Source organism: Diceros bicornis, chromosome 29 (assembly GCF_020826845.1).
Source record: "Diceros bicornis minor isolate mBicDic1 chromosome 29, mDicBic1.mat.cur, whole genome shotgun sequence".
Lineage (NCBI taxonomy): Eukaryota > Metazoa > Chordata > Mammalia > Perissodactyla > Rhinocerotidae > Diceros > Diceros bicornis.
Window position 1 is genome coordinate 33,802,228 of NC_080768.1, and position 23,070 is coordinate 33,825,297.

At 39.3% G+C, this 23,070-nt stretch overlaps 1 long non-coding RNA gene and 1 pseudogene across 1 annotated transcript in view; one reads left to right on the top strand and one right to left on the bottom strand.

Annotated features, from left to right (window-relative positions):
• The first annotated feature begins 321 nt into the window (after positions 1-321).
• LOC131394132 (exocyst complex component 3-like) lies at positions 322-2,538 on the top strand (annotated as a pseudogene).
• Positions 2,539-2,916: 378 nt separating this feature from the next.
• Positions 2,917-23,070, bottom strand: part of LOC131394024 (uncharacterized) — a 102,960-nt gene continuing 82,806 nt past the window's right edge. Inside the window, exons 2-3 of the long non-coding RNA XR_009216041.1 lie at positions 21,392-21,440; positions 2,917-2,946 (exon numbers count right to left, since the gene is read on the bottom strand). This is a non-coding gene — a long non-coding RNA (uncharacterized LOC131394024). The remainder of the gene's footprint in view (positions 2,947-21,391; positions 21,441-23,070) is intronic.

Genomic DNA, 23,070 nt, shown 5'->3' on the forward strand with positions numbered 1-23,070 from the left:
AAACTAGCCTCCAAATAGGCCAGCAAGGCTTATTTCCTTCTAGTTTCTGAGATATGGCAAAGTTAATAGTCTCTTTTACTCCTTTTTTCCTTCAAGAAATAAATAAGTAAATAATTACCATGAATGACAGTAGAAAGACTCAAATGACCAAAAACCAAGAGAAAAGAAATAGATAATAGAGATGGTCCACAGATGATCTGGATATAATACATAAGACATAGACTTTAAAGTAACTGTGATTAACACGTTCAAGTAATTGGATGACACTCCAGTCAGGCGCCTGGTGGCAGTGCAGAGGGATAACTCTAATATGACAGATGCGGGGATTCCACCTGCTTTTTAACCATGAAGGAGACAGACTGGGAAGCTATTGCAACAGCACTCCATAGGGCCCTGGGATGCTTCAGTGCCTGGACCAGCTGGACAAAGTGGAGCAGTATCACAGAAGAGAGGCCTGGAAAAGGCCTCCATGGAGGCCAGAGTGAAGGCCTCAATCCAGTCACAATTGAATGGGGTACACACGGGCCTAAGCCAGCCCCAAAACGCACTGAATGACGTTAAAGACATCCAGCAGTCCCTGGCTCGTGTCAGCCAAGACCAGAGGCAGAAAATCAACACCATCTAGAGCCTCAAGGACATGAAGAACGACTTGTGTTGTGCGGCTCAGCCAGCACACTACAGCTGTGGAGAATCTCCAGAACATCTTCTCAGTGCCCCAGATGGTGAGGGAGACCCAGGATCTCACTGAACAAGGGGCATTCCTGCAGGCCCGCTGGAGGCTGATGGGCATGGAGTGCTCCCGAGATGGGCTGACATTCCCAGCAGCAGTACCATCTGGACAGTGGGAACATGCACAATTTGACCCTCACCCATGGCTACTTTGGGAGCACACAGGGGATCTCAGATGAGCAGGCCAAGCAGCTGTAGATGGTGCTGCAGAGGTCACTGGTCAACATCCCCTGTGACTCCACTTTGCTGGTCTCAGTTGTCAGCATCATCTAAAGGGAAGAAAAATTCACCAGTGCATATCTGACCCAAAAAAGCAAACTAGCTTTCTTCTTCCTTGAGGGCCAAGAATTGGAAGGAGAAAATGTTTGCCATCTTGGACAGAACAGTGACTACTAAAATTAAGGGCACATGGGTAGACCTCAGGGAGTCCAACAAGATATGGTTTGTGTGCCACCTGGAAATCATAAGGAAGTACATCTAGGATTACCCATCATTGCCAAAAACCTGTTGATTGTTTTCCTCCCCACTATGAGATTTTCAGAAACCTCCTGAACATGTACCACCAGGTCCTGAGTATACGGATGCAGAAGCTCAGTCAGACGACCTAGAAGCAAATGAGATCATGACCCATGATGTGGGTGTGAAACACCTACACAGGTGCAAAGATGATGCAGAATGTAGAGCTGGCCCCAGAAGTGGAAATCAATGCCCTGGCCCTTTACTTTCTCTAAGTGGTCTCTTTACTGCTCCACATGTACATGTCAGCTTTCAGTTCAAACATCATTGCTTAGCTGTGGAAAGCACTAGAAACAGACGAGAAAGACTGGATAAAAGAGACTGAGCCTGAAGCTGACCCAAGGGGGTCCTAACAGGCAACACTCTCTTCCAGATGTTTGAACAGATTCTTCAAGTTGCTGCTCTCAGATAAGTGAAGATTTGAAAACAAAGGTACTAGTTTGTGTCTTTAGCAAATGAATTCTTTGTTAAGTAGATACAAAGGTGACGTTCAGTTGTGTGAAGAACATCTGAGAAATCTAGCAACACACACTATGTTCAATGTGCTGTCAACAACTGCCAGACCTTTAAAGAATCCATAGTCAGTTTAAAAAGGAAGTATTTAAAAAAAGAAGTGGAAGAGGGCATATCTCTGAGCCAACCAAACATGGATGGGATTTTAGACACCAGTGCAAAGGAGGGCTACAGGAGCCAGCCAGAGGAGGTCTTCCTGGATCTCGAGCAATATGTCAAGGAGCTGGTGACAAAGAAGTGACTGTTAGGCTCAAATGCTGCAGACATCATCTATGTCATCACACAAGAATATTTCAATGATTTTGCCAAAATTAAAAAAAACTGTATAAAAACAGGTTGGTAGCAGGTGGTGGTGGAGTACCCGTGGGCCATCATGCAGAAGTGCACCTCATTCGGGAGTGCCCAGAAGCACAAGGAGGGTGCCGAGAGGATGGTCAGGAAGGCTGAGTAGCTCCTCTTCCTGTTCCAGAATCTGTCTTCTGGATTTGGTGAAGATACAAACGGGCACTGTGACACTATTGTCACCATTGCAGAAGTTATTAAGCTAATGGACCCTTTTCTGCTTTACTTGGAAGTCTCGACTCTGGCTAGCAAATACCCAGCTGTCTGGGATGACCACATCGACAGGCTGCTGGCCATGTGAGGGGATGCCAGCTGGGACATAAGAAGACCATCACTGAGACTCTGGAACAGGGCCTGAGGCAGGCAATTCCAAGCTATGTGCTCATACTCAAGGAAATTGTAGGTCTAAGTCTGAACATGGCAAAGCTTCTCAAGTAGCCTGTCAGTTTCCAGCTTTGTGTCCTTCATTCTGCATTCATCATCCCCACCCTCAGAAATATATTAAAGCAAAAGTAACTCTCAACGGTTCACATTAGATGTTTCAGTTCCCTGTGCCTGTCTCTTGAGATGCCAAACATGTTGTTTATGAGGTGCCCAGACACATGGCTTCTTAAAGAACAAGCACTCTGATGGCTGTGGTTCTTCAGGCTTTCTCATTTTTGTTGTAAACATCTTTGTGAGGCAGGATTATGATGTAAAACGGCTCATGGTTGATTGTTTATCACAGTGGAAAAGGTGCATGAAGGGGGAAGAGGCTCTGTCTTCACTCACCTCTTGGTCTTCACTCACTTCTGCATGGAGTAAAGACTTCTGAAACTCTGCTGCTTAATAAAAGAGTCCAAACTCCTGCATAGGAATGAAAAAGAAAGAGAAAAATTGGATGACAAGATGGAGAAATTTACCATAAAATGATGATCTACCAAAAAAATTATTTATGAAGTAAAATTATAAATGTAATAGGTGGGTTTAACAGCTATTTGAGTAGACAAGAAGGTAAAATTACTGAATCGGAAAGTAGGTTAGTAGGAAAAAAATAGAGTAAAGCATGGAAAAGAAAATATGCATAAATGCACATAAGAGACATACGGGACACGGTAATAAGTTTTAAAATGTATTTGAAGCCTGAGAAAAATAGGAGAGAAAGAGAGCACATGAGACAGAAAAAATATTTGAGGAAACACTGACCAAGAATTATCCTAAACTGAAGACATCAACCCACACATTCAAGAATCTCTTTGAATCTCAAGCATGATAAATGAAAAGAAGTACTAAACACATTATAGTAAAAAATCTTCAAATTAAACTAAAATAGAAGATCTTAAAGGCATCCAGAGGGGAAAAAAGACACATTACATTCAAAGAAGTGACAATAAGATTTATGGCTGACTTTTCTACAGAAACGATCAAAGTCATGGTACATTTGAATAACACACTTAAAGGTTTGAAAAAAGAAAACTGAGTACCTAGCCTTCTATGGCCAGTGAAAATATAATATATGAATAAATGCAAAATACAAAAATCACCAGAAAATAGAAAGTGAGAGAATTTATCACCTTTATACTTATACTAAAAGAAATACCAAAAGGAATTCTTTAGGCAAAAGGAAAAGATCCATAAATGGAAGTACAGAAATACAGTAAAGAATGAAGAGCAAAGAAAAGGGCAAATATATGGATTAATACAAATTAATATTGACTATTTTTAACCATAGTAATCTTGTCTTGTGGGATTTAAAATTTTAAAATAAACGTGTGAGAGGGATAAATGGAATTAGAGATACCTAATGTTTGTGCATTGCTGGAAAATGGTAGAAAACACTGCTGAAAATACTAACTCACAGTAACTTTATTAAGTGAAAGATGCACATTAGACTCTCTTGGGTAAACATTAAAAGAATAATGCAAGGAATGCATAATGAACTATGAAAGAGCCAAATGGGGAAACAAACTTGATTAATCAAAAAGAGGGAAACATTTTTTTTTAATTGTTTTTTAAATTTTAAAAATTATTTTAAAAAATAGTAATCAAGTAGCAAGATGGCAAATTTTAAAAATAAAAATGGGGGGCTAGCCTGGAGGCAGAGTGGTTAAGTTCCGTGCTCTGCTTCAGCAGCCCAGGGTCCGTGGGTTTGGATCCTGGGCATGGACCTACACACCAGTCATCAAGCCACACTGTGGCAGATGTCCCACGTATAATGTAGAGGAAGATGGGCATGGATGTTAGCCCAGGGCCAATCTTCCTCAGCAAAAAGAGGAGGATTGGTAACAGATGTTAGCTCAGGGCTAATCTTCCTCACCAAAAAATAAAAATAAATAAAAATGGACTATTCATTCCAAAAGTACAAATTTTTCAGACTGAATAAACGATAGTACACCATATACTGCTTATGATACAGCTTAAATATATGACACAAAAAGTTTGAAAGTAAAAGGATAAAAGGATAGACAAGCACTTACCATAAAAATAAGAAACCTGGTGTAGCTAAACAAATAGCAAATAAAATAGACTTAAAGGCTATAAATATTAACAGAGATATTGAGAGACATTTCATAATTATAAATGTGTTAATCTAATGAGAACATATAAAATTTTAAATCATTCTTATAGTATGACCTGAAAATATTTTAAGTAAAAATTGACAGAAGAGAAAGAAAAATAGACAAATATACAAAGTGGGATATTTTAACAAACATCTCTTGGTAAGTGATATATTTAGAAGAAAAATACCACTAAAAATGTGTAAGATTTGAGTAACATAATTGCATAAATCAACCTAATTGACATAGAACACTATTCAACAACTGCTGAATACACATTTTTTCAAAGGGAACATGGAATATTTACCATAATTTGATCATACTTGGGCTATAAATAACATCTCAATGAATTTTTAAGGACTGAAATTATTTGAGTATATTTTCTGAACACAGAACAATTAGGCTAAAAACTAATATTTTAAAACCTGGGAAACCTCCCCAATGACCAAAAATTGAGCAATACACTCTGAAAAATCCATGAATTTGAGAAGAAAACAGAATAGAAATTAGAAGACACTGGGAATTGAATTATAATGAAAATATTATATAGAAAACTTAAGTAGTGCTACTAAAGCTATAGTTCAGAAGAAATTTATAGCTTTAAATACCTATATTAGAAAAGAAGAAAGACTAAAAATTAACCATCTAAGTATCTTTCTCCATAAGTAATAAAAACAAAAGGAATTTAAACCCAGAGAAAGTGGTAGTAAAGAAATTATTTAGAGTAGAGTTAATAAAATAAAAAATGATACAATAGAGAAAATTTAAAAAGCCGGAAGTTGTGTCTTTGCTAATATTAAGAAAATCAGTTAACACCTAACCAGACCAATTAAGGAAAAATAGAAAATTCTTAATTTTTATATTTCCTTATTTTTATAAAAATTATATTGATAAAAAACGATCAGCATTAGAATTTAAAAAGAGAAAGTCTTTTTAGATTTTACCTTTTATAAGAGACACGAACAACATTATGCAATAGATTTGGCAATTTGGGTAAATTGGGAAAATTCCTTGAAAAGTATAATTTATCTGCAATGTCATGAGAATAAACGAAATATCTGGAGTTTTTCTGTGTGAGTCAGGGTCCAGTCAGAAAACAGAAATCTCACCACTAATTTAAAGAGGGAATGTTTAATATAATAAATGATAAACTAATAACACAGGATTAATTGTGATGGGGGATAAAAAGAAGCACAAGAATAGAAGAATGGCATATTTGGAAGCAGCCATGGCCTCTAGGGCTGAAGGTGAGTACACAAGATCTCCCAGGTCTGAGATGCAGACAGCATTGGGTATGACTGTGGCCCACTGAATGTCACAGTAATCTTGCCGAGATGCCAAAGGCTGGAACTTGTGCACAGAAACGACTTATTTGAGTGCTGGTGAAACTCACTAGAAACAAACCTACGTGAGTGGGTGTAACTCTGGGAAGCCGCCCACTGGGGTTCCAGGACAACTCACTGGGATGCCACACACTGAGGTACTGATGAAACTGTCTAGGAAGCCACCCACTGAGGTAAGTGGGAATATCACAGTTATCACCATCCCTACATTGTTCAAGTCTTTTATTGCGGCATTTGTTTCTGTTGTTCACTCAGGGATAAGGTATTATTCTTGGTTTACTTTCTTCCTAGGGAGGGGAACTTCCAGAGGTTTCCACTTAACACTTTTTGTCATAATGACACTCACCCCCAGGGGTCTAGAGTGCCAATGTGTGGATCCTGCCAATTCCCAAGTGTGTCTATTCCAACTGAACATAAAGGGACTGTGAGGGGAGAAAAACACAGGTTGAGTCAATGTACCAACCAGGCCAATGCGAGTTGGACTTGGACTAAGAATCATCTACCTGATCATAATTAACCTCATAATCAGCCTCTACTTTGACTGGTAGATCATAGTGACATCTTTGACAGGCCTGAGTATTTTCTTTTTCTCAGTGTACAGTCACTCTAGTAAATGGCCCGTTCATGTCCAGAATCAAAGTTTGATTAAAAAAATAGCGAGATACTCTTTGTATAAATGGGGATATTTAGAGATTTTTAAGGAATAACTTATTTTTTCCAGCTTTATTGAGATGTATTTGATATATAACACTGTATAAGTTAAAGTTATACTTATATTGGTATACATATATATTGAAAATGATTACCATAATATGGTTAACACATCCATCACCTTACATAGTTACCTTTTCTTTTTTTTTTTGGTGAGAACATTCAAAATCTACTCTCTTGGCAACTTTCACAAATACATTATTGTTAACTATAGTCAACATGCTGTACATTAGGTCCCCAGAACTTGTTGATCTTATACTGAAAGTTTGTACTCTTTGACCATGATCACCCATTTCCCCCACCCTCTAGCCATTGGCAACCACCAATCTATTCCTTGTTTCTGTGTGTTCGATTTTTTTAGATTCTGCATGTGTTGGGGCTGGCCCTGTGGCATAGTGGTTAAGTTTGGTACATTCCACATTGTCAGGCTGGGTTCGCAGGTTCAGATCCCAGATGTAGACCTATACCACTTGTCAGCCACACTGTGACAGTGATCCACATATAAAGTAGAGGAAGCCTGGCACAGATGTTAGCTCAGGGCTAATCTTCCTCAAGCAAAAAATGAGGAAGATTGGCAACAGATGCTAGCTCAAGGCTAATCTTCCTCAGCAAAAAAAAAAAAAAAAAGATTCTGCATATAAGTGAGATAATATAGTATTTGTTTTTCTCTGTCTGACTTATTTCACTTAGCATAATGCCCTGAAGTGTCATAAGTGTTGTTGCAAATGGCAGGATTTCCTTTTTTATGACTGAATAATATTCCATTGTGTGTGTGTGTGTGTGTGTGTGTGTGTGTGTGTGTGTACATCACATTTTCTTCATTCATAGATGGACACATGTTGTTTCTATGTCTTGGCTATTGTGAATAATGCTGCAATAAACATGGGGGTGCAAATGTCTTTCCACTAATCAGTAATCACTAATAAGATAGTGATTTCATTTACTTTGGATATATACCTAGAATTGGGATTGCTGAATCATATGGTATTCTATTTCTAATTTTGGGGGAACTTCCATACTGTTTTCCATAGTGGCTGTACCAATCTACATTCTCTTTTGGTTCCATACAAATTTTAGTATTGTTTGTGTTATTTCTGTGAAAAATGCCATTGGAATTCTGATAGGGATTGCATTGAATCTTTAGATGGCTTTAGGTAGTATGGAAATTTTAACAATATTAATTCTTCCCATCCATTAACCTGGGATTTCTTTGTATTTATTAATGTCGTCTTTAATTTCTTTCATCAATGTCTTATAGTTTTCAGTTTACTTTTTGGTGCTATTGTAAATGGGATTGTTTCCTTTATTTCTCTTTCAGATAGTTAGTTGTTAGTGTATAGAAATGAAACAGATTTTTACATGTTGATTTCATATCCTGAAATTTTACTGAATTTGTTTACTGATTCTGATAGTTTTTTAGTGGAGTCTTCAGGGATTTCTATATATAAGATCATATCATTTGCATATGGAGACAGGTTTACTTCTTCCTTTCCTATTTGGATGTCTCATTTCTTTTACTTGCCTAATTGCTGTGGTTAAGACTTCCAGTACTATGTTGAACAGTGTGGTAAGAGTAGGCATCCTTGTCTCCTTCCTGATCTTAGAGGAAAATCTTTCAACCTTTCATGGTTGAGTATGATGTTAGCTGCGGGTATTTTAGAGGAAAAGCTATCAACCTTTCACACTGTTTTGTATTTTTCAGCCTACAGGTCTTTCACCTCTTTGGTTAGATTTGTTCCTAAGTATTTTAATTTTTTTGATGCTATTGTATATGGGACTGTTTTCTTAATTTCCTTTTCGAACTATTTATTGTAAGTATATAGAAACGCAACTGACTTTTGCATGTTGATTTTATATCCTACAACTTTATTGATTTCATTTATCAGTTCTAACAGGTTTTTCTACATATAAGATTATGTCATCTGCAAATAAAGACAATATTATTCTTCCTTTCCAATTTAGATGCCTTTTTTTTTTTCTTTTACTTCCCAAATTGCTCTGCCTAGGACTTCCAATACTATGTTGAATAGAAACGGTCAGAGTGGGTGTCCTTGCCTTTTCCTGACCTTAGAAGAAAAGCTTTCAGTTTTTCACCATTGAGTATAATGTTTGTTATGGGCTTTTCATACATAGCCTTTCTTATAGTGAGGTAATATTCTTCTATTCCTAGTTTGTTTGTTTGTGTTTGTTTTTGACAGTTTGTATCATGCAAGGATGTTGAATTTTGTCAAAGGCTTTCTGCATCTATTGAGATGACCATGTGGTTTTTATCCTTCATACTATTAACACGGTGCATCTCATTAATTGATTTGTGCATGTTGAGCCATCCTTGCAGCCAAAGATAAATCCACTTGGTTATGGTGTATGAAGCTTTTAATGTGTTGTTGAAATTGGTTTGCTAGTGTTTTGTTGAGGACTTTTGCAGCCATGTTTATCAGGGATATTGGCTTGTAGTTTTCTTTTCTTATAGCATCTTTGTTTGGCTTTGGTATCAAGGTAACACTGGCCCCATGAGTTTGGAAGTGTTCTGTCCTCTTCAATTCTTTGGAAGAGATTGAGAAGTATTGGCATTAATTCTTTAAGTGTTTGGTAGAATTCTCCAGTGAAGCCATCTGGCCCTGGGCTTTTCTTCATCGGGAGATTTTTGATTATTGATTCAATCTCCCCAACATTTATAGGTCTGCTCAGATTTTCTATTTCTTCATGACTCAGTCTTAGTAGGTTGTATGTTTCTAAGAATTTATTCATTTCTTCTAGGTTATTTGCACCATATCATCTTGCATCAAAATATTCTTCTATAATAATTTTCTTTGTTCCAGATGCACATCTTAAGAAATTCTTTTAGCAAATGTATAGTGATAAACTCTCACAGTTTTTATGTCTCTGTAAATATCTATACCTCATCCTCATTATGGAAAAAAGACCATTTCTTAAATATAACATCCTTTGTTGAAAGTTATTTTCTCTCAATACTTTGAAGTTATTATTCCATTGTCTTCTGGATTACACTGTTACCTTTAAGGAATCTGTTGTAATTCTAAATATCTGCTCTTAATGTTTATGACCTTTTCTTTGTCTTTGTTATTCTATTATGGCCCTAAATATGAATTAATTTTTGTTTATCTTGCTTGGAATACATTGTACTAGTGGGACTTTTGTTTGCTACAGAAAATTTAGAGCCATTGTTTCTTGAAATATTACCCCTCTTCCATGTTATTATCTACTACTGGGACTCTGATTGAACGTACTTTAAACATATCTTCTATATATCATAAAGTCTCTTTCATGATTTCCATTTCCTTTATCATTCTGTGTAGTATTCTGAGTAGTTCTTTGAATATATTTTTTTCTTTACTAATTGTCTCTTCAGCTATCGATAATCAAAATAAATGATAATTTAATTCTTATACTGAGATTTTTAAAAATTCAGCTATCAAATATTTCATTTCTAAACATTCCAGCTGTGTTCTTTTTCAATTCTGTGCATTTAATTTTTATGGTATCTTTTTGAATATGCATATTTGTGGTTATATCCTTTATTTTTTGTTAGCATGTTATACATAAAATGCCTAACAATTCTAATATTTCAGTCCTTAAACATCTTAATATTTGATTTGTGTTTCTGCTTTCATCATTACTCGCATTCTTTTGGCTTGTTGATATTTCAAGCTTATTATTGATCTTAGTCTGTGGAATCATTTGTATATAATCGTGAAACTTTCTTCCAGAAAGGATTTGCTTCTACTGGTGCCAGTATTCAGAAGGCACTACAGACCAGAATCACTTCAGTACCACCACCTCTTCTCCCCGCAACACACACACACATCCTATTAACAGCTTGATAATATCATCTGCCCCTAGGTCCACGGCATCCCTGCTGCTTGTCCACTATCTGGGCCCAGCAACCTGCTGCATCTCTGGCCATAGCATATAGATTTTTGTTTGTTTTTTTGTTTCCCTGTTTTGGTCTGTGGTCCATAGAGAATGCCTCTACCTCTTATGGAACCAGCAATGCCCCAAAGAACATTTCCTATGCAGGGTGTATTTGTTCTGCAGCGAAAGGGCCCTCCCATGACACCTATTGGCTGTAATGACAGAAGCAAAAGTTCTAGTTTATTTTGGCTGGAAAGCAAATGAGATGTTTTCATGACTAACTTTGACAAATTCTAGTCAAAAGCAATGCTATGTAGGGGCCAGGTGAAAGCATGACACAGGGATGGTGTAGGTGGATGACCGTGAACTCAATTATTCTTGCATGTCAAAACTATCTGGCATTTTAAGGAGTGACCATTTGGGGGAATTAGGAAGGGAAAAGCACTCTTGGCATGTACACTGGCATTCTTATGGAGAGCTTCCTTGGCAGAGATAGTGGCATAGTGGTTTAACAAATCAGAGTGGATGCTGTCTGTATAGAGGGAGCATATACCATTTATACCATAAAATTGTTTATTTGCTTCTATAGTTCTGTGTATATATATACACACATATATAACATATATGTATACATACATATATACGTATATATAACTCTCAGATTGTTGTACCCTTTCTTTTACCTTTCTTAAAAGGTGACAGGATAATCTATTACAGAATCAAAGACATTAGACTTACTGTTCCTGCTACATAGACCCCTTCTGGGACCTCCCAAGTTGTTGGTCTCTCCACAGTAACTTGAGTGGAGCTGGTATTGGAAGAGCCAACTAGTGCGCTTGCAACCAGGAAAAGGCTAAGCTCCTGTGTCACCTTATGTCTGGCCTTCTTCCACCACAGCAGGAAATGTTCCATTATTTTGAACAGCAAAGACCAATCACCTTAATAGTTTAACAATTCTCCTGAGGGGTCAATTGATTTTACACATGGATTTTACCCGTGTTTGGTGCTTGAATCTGCTATAAGCAAAGCGCCTACACTTTAGGCAAGTCAGACGATGGGATGTGGAGTCCAACCAGCAGGATGCTGCACAGAGTGATAATTAACATCTGCTTCTGCTTGATGATTAGTCTATTGGCAAATAGGAATAGAATGCACAGATATTTGAGAGATGGTAATACTTGCTATAGGGTGCCTGAAAGTCTCCCTTATTCTCATAAAATACAAAGCAGACAACTACTATCTCAGCTGACTGAATTTCTGTTGTCCTGGCTCCTAGAATAGTCTTAAAATAAGTTTTACTTTGATAGTAAAGCTAGATAACGCATACTCAGTAAGCCCTGGGATTTTGCTGAGGAGACTAGAGGCTTGATCAGGGTTGGGACAAGAAACTCTGGCTCTTATGGATATTGTGTGGTTAGGGACTTGGTTTAGAAGTCTCCTTTAATAGACATCCACAAAGTAACCCACACTAAAATGGACTTATCTCACTACAAAATTGTCAATACTGAGTTGATTGCTACTGGTATTTGAAATTATGGACCTGAGCAGAGTGCTGTAAATAATGCATTGAGTGCATTGTGCAGAGTGCATTGTCTAAATAATGTATATTACAGACACCGAAAAATCAGATTGGATGCTGTCTGTAGAGAGGGAGAAGAGCCCTTGATCACCAATCCTTCCCCGACATTGTCAATGGTTACATCATTGTTAAATTCTGAATAGCTCTAGAAGGCTGGGCCACTTGGTTTGGTGGAAGGGGAACTAAGATTACTTAAGGCAGTGACTATTTACTAACCAGCATGAAAGTATTTTAATAATATATCAACCAGTATTGCCATACAAGAGCATACTAGCCACATATCAGCTCTGATCCTAAAAAATCTAAGATGCTTGCCATTTATTTAGAGCAAAACTTGCCATTCTATTAGAGACCAGACCTCTTGAGAAGCTTTTCTAGAAGTCCCTATTACTTTCCAGATGAGACATGTGATATTTATTTGGTCATGTGGCCGAGATTATTTTGAGAGTCCTTGTAAGGCTATTGTAATATTTTTTGCAATCAAGGTGATTCTTAGTTGCTGACTTCTTTCCTTACTCCCTATTCTTTCTTCAACTCACTCCAAATGGTCTTTCTATCGGATAACTCCATGGAAACAGTTCTTTTCAAGGTCACCAGTGACCTGCATGTTATTCAGTAGAGGGACTAACTTTCTGTTCTCATTTCATTTGACCTCTCAATAGCATTTTACATAGATTATCTTTGTCTTCTTCTAAAAATCCCTTCTTCACTTCATTCTCCTGATACTTCACTCTCTTAGTTTTCTTTCTTTCCACTGGTCACTTCTTCCCAGGCATACTGAATAGATCCCATTATCCCCTCTTTTTATGTATGGAGTGTTCCAGAGCTCAGACCTAGGTTGCCTCATCTTCTCTGTGCTTATAATCTTCCTTGGTGATCTCATTCAAGTCCATAACTTTAAATATCTTCTATATGCTGATGACTTTAAAATTCATGTCTTCAGCCCTTACATCTCCCTTGAGTTCCATGTGTCTATAACTTCAACAACCAGGATATCTGACAATGTGTGAAATTTAATATGGCCAAGAGAGAACTACTGACTCCACCACTCTCTTGGCCCAGTCCTCTCCTCCTCCATTATGCTGCATCTCAGTTAACTCTACCCACATGTGCCCAGTTGCTCAGGCCAAAGGAAAAAGGCCCTATTCTCTCCTTTCCTCAAGTCCATATCCAGTCCATTAGCAAGTTCTGTCACTTATACCTCTAAAATATATGTGGGTTCCATCTACTCCTTGCCTCTCTATTTCTACCACCTAATTCACCCTAGTTCATCACTTCACAACTGGACTGTTTTCCTGGCCTCTTAGGAGATCTTTTAAGTTCTAGGTAAGTTTGTTTTAAGCGAGATTTTTTGTAAGACTCACTGTCCCATTTGCTACTGAATTCTTGACACTTAGAATAGTGCTTCATACATATTAGGTGCTGAATAGATGTTAGATGAATAAATGAATAATAAACATGAGATTTCATACCAAGGGAATGCTTTTTGTACTTTTACAAAATCTCACTTACTTCACAAATAAATTTATAATTCATTCTAATGTGTCCTGAAGTTTCATACCACTAAAGACATGACCAAAAGCAGTTCAGAATAACGGCAGCTCATTATTTTATTGCTCTCAAAGAGACTCTGTGTTTGGGCATCTTCACGACGGGGCTGTGACTTGAGACTCAAAGGAAACCTCCCTAGCCTGCTGCCGAGGAGTTAGTACTCCAAGAAGTCTGGAAAGAATTGTTCTTTTGAAAATATTCTTCTTAAAGTGTGTCCTTTCTTAATCCATGCATTTAGAGTACACTATTAAAAGTTCCAACTTTATTTCATTTATTATTTATTTTCTTTATTAATAGAACCCACTTTAAGTCACTCCCACATTTCCTGGATGCCCTCCTCACTGCATCCTCACTTTATTCTTGCCTTTAAATAACCCTCAAACCAAATAACCTAACAAACCCTCATCAGGCAAATGCTGTCTTCCTATTGGGGTGAAGGAAAATCTGAGTACCAGTCATGTATGAAATGCGTGATGAGGAAAAGAAGCTGGTTTTATAGACAGAGAGGCCCAGGCTCCAGTCCTGGTTCTGCTGGTTTGTTGAGCATGAATTTGGAGATGTGGCCTAACTTCTCCAAATCTAATTTTCTGACCCAAGAAAGGTTGCTAGTAATGCCTCCTTTGTAAGATGCTTGTGAAATATAGGCATGTTCTATCTGGGACGTGCACATAGATAATGTGCAAGCTCCATGCCTGGAGCTAGTTGGTTTCTGAAAACTGCTTTGTTCTTGATCTTTCATCCAACGGCTCTATTTTGGTCACTGTCAATCAACTATTACTGATTGCTATAACTAGTGCCCAGTGTCAGGGACTACCTCTTCCCAGGATCCAGACAACTTGAAGACAATGAGAAATAGGGGAATCCTGAGACAGTTATAAAAAGTCTTACTCATTAAATTAAATGTAGCCACCTGAGCTGACTGCAGTCACACTGGAGAGAATCAATAAACATTTCAGAATGAATTAGTAGATGAAGATGGATGTTTTCTCTTCATCATTTACCTACTAGATAAATCTGGCCACGTTTTTCATTAGTTTGCTATACTTTACAGGTCAGAAACTCTTGGATTTGCAAAATGGTACACAAAGAAGTGCTGCAGGACCGAATGAGTGACTAGAAAGCAAGAAAGATGGGGGTTGAGGGAGGAGGTATGAGTTAGGGGAAAGCAGAGATTTGATTCTGCAGAGAAAATCCTTACTGGGTCAAGGCCGCTTTTGCATAATTCTATTATCACCAGGAAGAAGAGAAATAATCATATTATGTGTGTGCTATACTGCTCAACTGGGCTTGTCTTACCTTACTTTTGAAGTCAGACAGGTTTAAATGCTTTGTGTGAGTGCGTTGTTCAGAAGGCACCCAGTCAATAAGGCAGGTGCTGCCAGAGCGAAGCAGGGAAGTTTTTGATGTTGACACTGACATACATTCTTGTGCAGAAAGGAGTAATCCATTCGGTCACAGTAATGAAAAAGTTATATGTGTGTTGCTTGGGCAATAGAGGCAATGCTGTCTGGGAAGGTGGCCTCCAGGCAGGCCAGCTGCAGGGCATCAGTGAGGTGGTGGGTCAGCTCATGAGCAAGAGCAGCCCTTTACTGAGCCTCCCTGTCCTCTGTGTGGAAAAGCGGGCATTCGCATGAGCACCTGCCTAGGGTTGCTATCAGCGTCGACTCCACCTCATCTTCTGTTTATAGATCCCAGGCATCTCATCAATTTCCTTTCAGTTTCTGCCTGCCATTGTCTCTTCCCGAAGTTCAGCACAGCCCACAGCGAGGCCTGTGCTCATCCAGGGCTCTGTTGATACCAGGAGAGGCTTGTCAGAAGCCTCCCCCACAATGGACCAGAAGTGGCTAGGGAAACATTTTTTCACGGGCCCCCACCATAGAGATGCCCAATATGAGGAAAGAGAACACGATCTGTGGTTTTGTGAGAGTCAACTGGGGACATTTCTTCCAAACTCCAGTGATGTTGGTAGCTTGGAATTGGCCATAGTGGGAGTATTTGCACCACGGAAACCAGCAAACTCTAAACTAAGTTTGTTTTTTTTGTTTTTACACTTTTTGAGAGCTGGTTGTTAAACATCTGCTAGCACAACATTGGCTGCGGTGCAGGGGGCAGAAAGAGGGAGCCTGGAATTCAAAGTCCTTAATTACCCTCTCTACCTCCTCTCAGAGTGGCTGCTCAAATAGCTTAGCTGACCCTCCCCTCTATAGTTTGACAACCACTGCAAGGCAATAGCGAGCCACAGAAGGTTTTATGTGTGCTATTGTTTTCCAGCAGATTTGTATTTTAGAAAAGTAACCCTGGCCACAATGTGTTGGGAAGACTGAAAGGGTACAAAATCAGAAATAATGTCAGAGGCAAAGAAATCAGATGGTAATCTAATTGCCCTTGTCTATATAAAAGATGATGAGACCTGAACTATGGCAAGAGCAGAAAGAATGGAGAAGAGAGAACAGATGTAATAGATGTTAGAGAAATAGAGTTGATAGGACTTATTGATTGATTGGGTGTCAAGGTGAGAAAAAGAAACGAGTCGATGATAACATCCAACTTTCATATGATATTGCCATTCACCAAGATAGAAGGATTCACCAAGACAGAAGGAGTAGCAGATGGAAAATTGATGACTTTTGTTTAGAGCAAGTTGAGACGCTGAGAGGCAGGTAGATGGGGCTTAAGCTCGAGGAGCAGAGTTGACCAGAATGTATTTTGAAAGTCAGCAGATGGTGGCAAGTGACAGCAGGTGATCAGAAGGGATCACTCAGGGATGGTATGAAGTGAGAAGAGGTCCAAGGAAGAAAAATACATGGAAAACCCAATATTTAAGGTGCATGCTGAAAAATAAGAGTCAACAGAGGACAGGAGAAGGACTGGTCAGTGAAGTAGTAGAGAACTAGGAGAGAAGCAAAGAGAGAAAAGAGTTAGAGAATTGAGTAGCCATTAATGTAAAATATTGGGTCAAGGTCAAGAAAGATGAAGTCAAACAAAGAATGCATTAGGTTTAGTTGGAGAAGATTATTAGGGCCTTTTGCTTTTTTCCCCCTCAACTGCAGAGAGAGAAGGAGCCAGACTACAGGTGTTTGAAGAGCAAGTGAGCAGAAGGTCAAAATAACAGAAAACAAGTAAAGAAGCAAGAATTCTAGGCTTGGAAGGTAAGAAAAGGCGAGCAGATGCAGGGTCAAAGGAGGACCTTATTTTTAAGATGGACAACGGACTTGATCATAATTTTATGCTGTGCAGAAGGGACCAATCGAGATGAAGTTGCCAATTTGGGAAGAAGAAAAGGAATCACAGATGCAGGTCCTGGGTGAGACAGGACGGTTGGGCAAGAGCACAGCTGGAGAGAATGGCCTTAACCACAGAAATAGCTCTTCCCGCAAGACCAGAAGGATGGGGATGAGAATAAATGCAAATATCATTAGCTTTTTGATTGCTGGAAATTGAGGGAGCTTGTGCCTGATATTCTCAGTTTTCTCTTGAAGTTCCAAGGAGTTTGAGAGTGGTAGAAGTTTGAAATAAGCAACGTGGGGAATGGGAGAGGGCATAACACTCTGTTTTAAGCCTACATTACATTTTAATGCTTTAATACACAGACACAATTTTATTGTTCTATTGTTTTTTGTATATTTTGTTCCCTCCTTAACATCTGTACTATCACAGACATAATAGCACACCTCACACCACATTACTGTTGCTCATTTGATTACCTGCCTTTCCATCTAGCAATAAACCTAGACAGGGGAGGAATAGTGCTTCCAGCCTAGGAGAGTACCTGAAGTATAATGGGTGATTAACAAATATTTGTTGAATGGATGAATGATTGAGTAAATAAGTAAATGTCTGAATTAGTTCAGTCTTCCCAACTAAACGGTAAACTCCATTGTGTCTTAAATTTGGTTGGATTGCTCAGCATTTTCAGTACATGGGAGCTGCATGACCAGGATGAATTAAAATGAATTGGGCTGCTTCAAGACCAAAGTGTTGATGTAAAAATCAAGAAGTACATTCCAAAGGAGAAGCTCGAGGTGAGATGATGGAGGAATGGAATTCAAAACTAGCTAAACCTGTAGAAGAAAATACGATTGTCTTCCTTCTCCCAGCAACTTCCAGTTATTTATATTTCGTTTCCATTTTTAGGGAACGTATCCTTTGAGCATCCCAGTGTCTAGTGTTTTCCATTTCTTAGTGGAATCAGCAGGTCATGCAGAAGGATGACCAGCATCCCTCACCCAACCTGTTCTCTGGCTTCTTGGACCTTAACCCCATGGTCTAGAGACCGAGGCACAGACAAGGTAACTAATTGGTGTCAGATATGTCCCTGCATTGTGCTTTTTCTAGTTCTAAAACTGTGCTCCCAATTGCCAGCCCTCTGTACTGAGAGACAGCGAGAAACCCTTCAGGCAGACAGTGAGATGCAGCTCCTCTCTGCCCTGCTCTGAGGTTGTCCCATAGCAAATGATAGTGGCAGGGAAATGTCTTAATACAGCGTGTTGTTTAGCATAATTGATGTTCAGATGTTGCGTTGGTAGAAACAAGCCCAGTTAATTGGTCTCTCAACCTACATTAGCTCTTGCATTGCAGCCAATTAGGCAGGGGCCAGAGGCCCCTTTGCTTGGCCATTAGAGCCCTCCACGCCGAGGAGGGGAAGGTGCTGGCAGTTGGGCAGCGGAGCTGGTGTAAATGGCTGTGATGAGCTGTGCGTTCTGCTGCACTACAGCTGGAACCATCTGTCCGTTTAGGAATGTGAGACCTTAAACAACCAATCTTAAAGGTGGAAAAGGAAAGGTAATGTTCAGCAGAGGGAAATCTGGGCTCTCCTGAGGGGTGGAATGCTCGAGGAACCTTTGAGGATTACAGATTTGAAGGGTATAAACCTAACACTAGTCCTATAGCAATATTCCTAATAAACTAAGAGCCTGTCTCTGTTCTCTGAGCTAAGTGTTATTGGAAATGCCCTGGACATAGAAAGGAAGAACATATTTCACGAAGACACTGTAGGATTGCCGCTCAAAGTGAGGTCCACGGACCAGCAGCAACATCGCCATCGGGTAGGGGGTGAGGAAAGCAGATCTTGGGCCCAGAGCTGACCAGCTGAATGAGAATCTGCATTCTAACAAGATCTCCAGGTGTGCCGTATGCCCATGCAAGTCTGAGAAGCAGTATTCTAGGCCAGGGGTGAGCAACCGCATTTTATTGGAACACAGCATGTCCATTTATTTGCCTCTTGATTATGCTGCTCTCACACTACAGCAGTGGGATTGGGTACTTGCAACAGAGACTTTATGGGCCACAAGCCTAAAATATTGATTCTCTGGCTCTTCACAGAGAGAGTTGGCTGATCCCTGCCCTAGGCAAGCAGAACTCTCTGTAACCAACCCATGTGACTAACACTTCTGTTAGTCCTCAGAGGCCAGGTTAGTGCCAGATTTAATTCATTGTTTAAATATTGTCATGGACGTTATAGACAGGTGGAGCAACACATGTTAGATGATAATGCTCTCAATTCTAGGGGCTCAGGAATTCTAAGTTTATACAGACACTTCAGCAAAAGTTGGCAAAAACTTTGAACCTTCTACTACCTTGACTGAGTCAAATGGTTTGAAGGATCCTTTCCCCTCATTCACACAGAGAATAAAGAAAAAATGACAAACTGGCTCTCATAATAAAACAATTTTCTATGTTTCATCCTTGATAGCACATACATTGTGACTGGAACTATTAACTTTTTTCCAAACATACCAAGAGGTTGCTTTGACTTTATGCCAGTGTTTGGTGGTAATTTTATACCCAAAGAGTTACGCAGAGACTGCATTCTCCCCCTCTTGATTTTCACCAGGGTGAAATGTTAAGGAGACACAGTCTCTCTTCAAACAGGTGTGACTGCTCTGCTTCATATATAGCAAAAGAATTGTTGAAAATATGCATTCCTTAGTGTATGCCATAAAGAGAGCTTATGCAAAGATTCTGCAAAGGACTTCAGTGACTCATGGTGAGGAAGTGGACTGCTCAAGAAGCATTTCTGAAATTCTTGAGATATTTTGATAGGAAATCCTGGCCTGAAGCTTCTAGACTTGCACTTAACTGTGTTTTGGAAACCGTTGGAGTTTTTCCAAGTTCCTGCTTCCCAAGTCTGTTTCTGTCCTTCTGTCTGTCTCTCACACAGACACACACCCCCCCACCACCACCAACAGCAAAAGCCAGGCTGCAGCCCCAGACTCCAGACGCATGCCTCCATCATCACTGCAGCACTGCCGGCAGTCATGTAAAGCTTAAAGACCTCAACAGCCTTCTGGCACTTAAAGGAAAAAAAAAAAACATCTAATTAATCACAGGTGAAACAACTTGGACTGTCTCCAAAAGCCCCTGAATTTACTGCCAAGCTTTGATGCTAATTTTCTTTCTAAGTAACCCCCTAAAGAAATTTACGATGAGGTAATTAAAGTAGTGAATAAAGAGATACTTAGGTGGAGGGAAAGGAGGAGAGGGGAAAAGTCTATTATTTCCATCCTGCAATAAACGCATCTGGGCATGCATCATTTGTGAACCCCCACTTAAAGGTCCCCAAGTGGCTTTCTCCTGGAGAATATTTTAAAAATCAATATTTGAGAAACCAAAATGAGGCATATAAATGAAGCTGGGAGCAGGTCACCTGCGAGAGCCCATGAGACAGAGAAGGAAACCTGCCTTCTGCCAGGTACTTTCTCTTGACTATTTTTTTAATGCCACAGCTGTGACCTGTAGGGAGGTTGGTGGTGGTTCCTCCCTGTGATCTGATTGGCCAGCATCACTGGTTTGATTTAGAGATCTCACCCTCCTGATATCCTCCATGTCCCTGCTGGGATAGATCCTAGATTTTTGGCTTTAATTGGCTGGAAAGAAATTGCTCCAATCTTGTGTTCAGGAAGTGTTCAGGGGAGGGCTTTAGATTTTATCATCCCAGCCCTGATCCTTCCCTCTATCTCTGACGCTCAATACTGGCACACTCCCAGAATGGGAGATTTAGTTAATTCGATACTTTAAGTTTCAGAATTAAACAGAAATACTCCTAATTTAAACGATGAATCAAACAAGTTTCTGCTAAACTCCCAAGTGCCTAGAGCTTCAATCCTTGCTGGAAAATCTTGCTAGCAACAATTTTTCTGTCTTAATAAATATAGTAGAATAAGCCTAATGCTTTTTTTAATAATTCAGAATCTTCAATTTTTGATTGAAAACTCTTTGCTCTGATTTATATCTACTTTCAAGATAGTTTACAAGTCTTTTGCAAACAGAGATCAGAGCAAGTCCCCATTTTGTCTCTTTACCAAGTCTAGCAGAGTATGAGCACTAATTATTTGTAATTAGTAGTTGATTGCATCATAGGTTTATATAAGGAAGGCAGAGGAGATTGTACTAAATGAGTACTGACTCAGAATATACCCTGGAAATGTAGTTTTAGTTTTTTTACTAAGTTACCATAGGAACTTATGTGTTTACTTTTTTCCTCTCCTGAAAGTGGAGGAGTGAAAATAATAAAACTAGAATTTTGATTTAGAAATGAAGTTAGAGATTTTATAGCTTTAAGGTTCATTTCAGAGCTGAGGGGACTGAGGCTCAGAGAGGTAAAATACTTTGGCAGAGATGCACAGCCGTTTAATGGGTATTGAGATTATAAACTCTGAAGCAAGATATATCTCCGTTTATAAACTCTTGCTACTTACCAGCTGTGGATTCTGAGAACTACTTGCCTCCTGAGCTCCTTTTTCTGATCTACAAGTGAAAACAACAATATTCTTGAGTTAGAATAAAGATTAAATGAGCTAATATAGGTAAGGTGCTTATCATGAAAACACTAAAAAATACTTAGCTCCTATTAGTTTTATTTTTAATTATCATGTATTTATTGTAATTTTATTTTTATTGAATAGATTGTGTTTCATTATTCACAATTCCATACTGCCTTTCAAGGAAGGTGGAGTCATAGTCAAAGGTGGCCCTTCGGTTGTGCGGGGCCAGATGGGTGTGGATGTGGGGGAAGCTGAACCAGAGCCCAATTGCTGCTTTTTCTTAATGACTCAGAGATGGATACAAAAATAATTAGGATTGATGTCTTTTCTGGGCTCTCACTTATCTTTTACAAATGAAGATAAAATGTAAGGGCACCAACTACAGGGGATTCCTGATCAAGCGCCTGTGATGACTTTGGAAATAAGATGTTTTCTGAGATGTTTCTGAGTGACGTACGTCTGAGCCCACAAGAAAAAGCACACATTTGAGAGGCCTCTAATTCAGGGTTTTATCTTCTCCCTACCCAACACAGAATGATATGAGTTTTGAACCTCATTACTAACTGAGGAGTGACAGATCTTTTCCCCAGAGAAAGCAATTTCAAGACATAAGTGAACCCCAGAAGAGGGAGGTGTGGGGATTGGGAATCAGCCAAGGTTGAAGGTCACTATCTACTCAGCCCCCATCTCCCTAATCTACTGCCCGGTCCTTAGAGCCTCAGGGCCTAGTTCTCCTCTGAGCCTTTATAAAAGGCCAAGGAAGTTGGAGAATCCTGCCAAATCAGAATTAAAAATGACAAAACAGCTGATTAGATCTGAGGTGACAACAATGAGAAATAAAAGCCATTAGAGCCCATTTGCAACGTGCCCTCCACGAGTCAAGTTTCAAGGTGTTCCTAGGAAGATTATTAATGGCATGACAGTGTTTTCCGTGCAGGAATCTGATACGTGGAATAACATCAGTGTACACACACTGCATTCTAGGTGGTAAGAGGGGCCTGCCCTCATTTATTTAGTCTCACAGATTTGAAGAGACACCCTAATTTGGCTGTCAGGATGAGGGCTAGCGCAAGCACCCCGTGCTTGGAGGAAGAGATTTCCACAGTAAATAGTTTTCTTCTATAGCAGGGCTCGGCCAACTATGGCCCATGGGCTAAACCCCGTCTGCTGCCTAAATTTTGTATGGAGCAAAGAATGGTTTTTATATTTTAAAATGGTTTTAATAAATCAAAAGGAGGGGCCGGCCCAGTGGCGCAAGCGGTTAAGTGCATGCGCTCCGCTGCGGCGGCCCGGGGTTCACCGGTTCGAATCCCAAGCACGCACCAACACACCACTTGGCAAGCCATGCTGTGGCACCATCCCATATAAAAAGTGGAGGAAGATGGGCACGGACTTTAGCCCAGGGCCAGTCTTCCTCAGCAAAAAAAGAGGAGGATTGGCAGATGTTAGCACAGGGCTGATCTTCCTCACAAAAAATAAAAATCAAAAGGAGAATATGTTATGACACGTGGAAATTTTATTAAGTTCAACTGCTGGTGTACAGAAATAAAGTTTTATTGGAATTTTGTCATGTTCATTTGTTTACGTATCATCTGCGGTTGCTTTTGCACTGC